Raw genomic sequence first — 4,014 nt, 5'->3', positions numbered from 1 at the left:
TGAGGTGGTATGTGTTTCTGTTTGTTTTTGCAACACAGAGAACTCTAATATCAAGGACCTGTGTGCAGAGAGGGTTAGGAGTGAAGGGCATTCCATTTTGTCTAGGAAGGGATGTGATTGAAGTTGGTACAACAGTGTGCGAGTGCATTTACCTGAGTTATCTAATTTAATCCTCTCTGGCACTGCCCTGAGATAAATAGCATTTTTCCAGTTTGGCAGATGGGAAACAAATCCCGCGAGTAAGTGCTGAAGCTGGGAATTAAACCCTCATGTACCAGTGCTTGTGTTGCATCCACCTCATCTAAGAAGTTCCACTGATACCTTAAGAATAGTGTTTTAGGGGCTGGGGTGGTAGCTCAGTGATAGAGTGCTTGCCTAGCTTGTGTAAAGCACAGGGTTCCATCCTCAGCAATACAGAAAAATAAATAAAATAAAGGTATTGTGTCCATCTACAACTTAAAAAAATATTTTAAAAAACAACAAGAAAGAATGGGGTTTTAGATCAATGATCATCATTGTTCAAATGTGGCACCCTTAGTATAGAGAAGAAACCACAGCAGACCAAACCAGTGTCATTTATTCCCATTAATTTATTGTATTTGGGAGAAACTAAAGTGTCAGACACTGAGGATGCTCTTGTGAAAAGACCAGACCTGCTCCCAGGCTTGATGGAGCTCATATTCTGTGGTAAGACACAAGTGGATCAGTGGTGGAACGCAGTGGGATTTCAGTAGACTTGAGAGGGATGGGGAACAATGTGGGCTGGGTAGTCAGGGTCACAGGCTGTTAAAACAGGATCCTGAATGGCAAAGCTTTGAGGGGAAGCCTCCCAGGCAGAGGGAGCAGCGTGTCCTGCACAGATTCCAAACTAGGAATGTAGGCAAGTAAGTGTGGCCACAGCAACACCCTCATGGGGAAGACTCAGACGGGAGGTGTGGTCGGGCAGGACACAGTTCATTTTGGGTCTTGTAGGCTGAAGTAAGAAGTATGGACTTTCTTCCAAATGTAAAGGGGAACCGTTCAGCTATTTTTGAAGAAAAGGTGGCCTGAGTTGATGTATGTTTCAAAAGAGGAGTTAGTAAGCTCTGCTAAGAGCTGGGTGGTGGCGAATATTTTAGGCTCACCTCTCAATTGCCCTCTTGTGTGAAAACAGCTATAGATGATACTAAATGGGTGGCTGTGTTCCAGTAAAACTTTATTTACAAAAACAGGGACTAATTCAGGTTTTATAGGCTGCTTTGACTCCTGTATAAATTATGGAGGGCAAAGGATGGAAGCCTGAGACCAGGGAGGAAGCCGTTGGTAAAAGGTAATGGTAGCTTGCACCATGGCGGTAACAACGAGGTAGGCAGAGGAGGGTGGATTTGGGTTGCATTTTGGAGGAAGAGTAGAAGGCTTACTTGAAGGATTAGATATGAGAGTTGAAGGAAGATGGATTCGAGGATGGCTCTTGATTTTGGCGTTTGGACACCAGAGTGTTTGGTTCTCTTTCCTGAGAGGGTGAACCCTGAGCAGGAGCCGAGGTTCTTCACTTCAAGTCAAGTCCAGGTTGCTTTTGGCATTGGGAGTTAGGGTTTCAATCATGTTTGTTTTGTTTAAAGTGGGGAAATCTTCCGGAAATTCCAGCTTTCATGTGAAATGGACTTTGAACAGGACTGAATAGGAAATGTTTTTGTATTTATTTCATGGGAAGTAGAAAAATGAGAGCTCATCACTGAGTGCTCTGACTCTGATTCTGTGTGCAGGCGTGGGGTAATTACTGACCCTGACCAATCGGGGGCCACTGGAGTGGAGAGATCCCAGTGATTTAGTGGTGTGTGTCCCACAGGGAGGCAGCACACTGCTCTATTTAAAATAAATGCTCAATGTATGTTATAAAATTGAATTGCTAAATATACTCTTAAACATTGTTAGAGATCACGTAGTTGAGATTTATACACAGTGAGTTTGGGACTTACCTTTGACTTTCCTTGTCCAATGTAAATGTCATTACAGTACCTCAAAGTACTGGTGAATGATTTCCTTTTCTCTTTCCCTGATTTGATTGTGTGTGTGTGTGTGTGTGTGTGTGTGTGTGTGTGGTGTGCAGAGACTGTAAGAAAATGTGCATCCCTGAATTATATGACCTTGGAGATAATGTGTGACTGGGATCTTTTTACCCCATATTATAGAAACAAAAACTTTGGGGCAATCCAAAAATATATAAATAATCAAACCAACCAACCAACCAAAACTTTGGGGTGAGGTATGCATGCTTTAATAATGCCTGGGATACCAAGACTCAGAAAACTAAAGACAGAGCAATTCAGTGTCATGGTAAAATCTTATACACTTGTAGTAAAATTCTTTTGAGCAGCAAGCACTCTCCCTCTACTCATGATGCCAATAAGATCTTTAGGAAGATGTTACAGCATCAAGTAGCCTATGTCCTTCTCCTCAAACCAGTCCACTGCACTCGTAACTTTTGGGAGACTCCAAGTTCTGAAGGCAGCTTAAACTATGCAGAGACCTTTTACAAGATGTTTTTTATGAGTTTTTTTTTTTTTTTTTGGTGGGGGTAGTATCGGGGATGAACTCAGGGACTTCGACCACTGAGCCACATCCCCAGCACTATTTTGTATTTTATTTAAAGACAGGATCTCACTGAGTGGCTTAGTGCCTCATTTTTTTGTTGAGGTTGGCTCTGAACTTAGGATCTTCCTGCCTCAGCCTCCCAAGCCATTGGGATTACAGGCGGGTGCCACTGTGCCCATCTTATAGTTATAGCACGGTTCATTTTGACATTATCATACATGCATAGAATATAATTGGCTCCATTTTAGTTTCCAGGGTTGCTTCTTTCTCTCTCCTCCTTCCTCCCCCTATTTCCCTTCTACTCAACTGGTCTTCCATCTATTTATTTATTGTTTTGTTAAAATTTATTAATACAACAAAGTTACACATAATATTGGAGTTCGTTTTGACATAATTCAACAGGAATGGAATTTAATGGCTCCAATTCAGTCCCCAGTACTTCTCCTTTCCCTCCTATCCTCCTTCCCCCTGTTCCTTTTCCTCTGTTCTGGAGGTATTCTATTTATTTGTAGTTTTAAAAAATGAGAGTATTATAGATGTACATGAAGGTGGAATTCACTGTGGTATAATCATATTTGTACATAGGATAGTTTGGTTAGTTTCATTCCAATGCTTCTCCCTTTTCCTGCCTCCTGCAACCAGTCTCCCTACTTTTTTTTTTTTTTTTTTGTGGTGCTGGGGATTGAACCCAGGGCCTTGTACTTGGGAGGCAAGCACTCTACCAACTGAGCTACATCCCCAGCCCTCTCCCTGCTATTTGGCAGACCTTTCTTGAGGCTGAACCTCAGAAGACTGCATGACATCCCATTTCCTATGGGAATCAAGGGACAGATCCTCTGGTCTCTATCTGATCCAGACAGAGAAGCCTTTATGAGGGTTTTCTAAGAAAACTTTCCCAGTTTCCTCTCCCATAGTGTGTTCCTCCCCCTCACGATAATTCATAAAGGAAAGGGACAGTGAGGGGCTGGAGAGAGAGCTCAGTTGGTAGAGTGCTCGCCTCGCAAGCAGAAGGCCCTGGCTTCGATCCCCAGCACCGCAAAAAAAAAAAAAAAAAAAAGAAAAGGGACAGTGAGAGGTTTATTTACCAGTTTAAGCAGGGGCCTCACCCATGGAATTTTCCTCTTTTTTTTAAACAAACAAACAAACAAACAAACTTGTAACTGGTCTCTTAGCACTTCTTGCTGCATACTGCAAAACATTAAAATTTCTAGATTTTACATTCCAGGTACTGGGGATTGACCCAAAGATACTTAACCATGGAACCACATCCCCAGCCCATTTTATTTTTTATTTCGAGACAAGGTCTTTTCTAAGTTGCTGAGGCTGACTTTGAACTTGCGATCCTCCTACCTCAGCCTCCCAAGTTGCTGGGATTATAGGTCTGTGCCACTGCACCCAGTTACTGCGTATACTTTTGCTTTAACACTTAATCTCTGAGTT

General features: G+C 42.4%; 1 non-coding gene across 1 annotated transcript; it reads right to left on the bottom strand.

The window, feature by feature from the left end:
• Positions 1-3,241: 3,241 nt before the first annotated feature.
• On the bottom strand, positions 3,242-3,315 carry Trnag-ccc (transfer RNA glycine (anticodon CCC)). The gene has a single exon. It is a non-coding gene; the product is annotated as a tRNA-Gly (tRNA).
• Positions 3,316-4,014: the final 699 nt, after the last annotated feature.

This window comes from Sciurus carolinensis, chromosome 19 (assembly GCF_902686445.1).
Source record: "Sciurus carolinensis chromosome 19, mSciCar1.2, whole genome shotgun sequence".
Lineage (NCBI taxonomy): Eukaryota > Metazoa > Chordata > Mammalia > Rodentia > Sciuridae > Sciurus > Sciurus carolinensis.
Note: the sequence above shows the minus strand (reverse complement) of the source record. Positions and strands in the feature narration are given on the sequence as shown.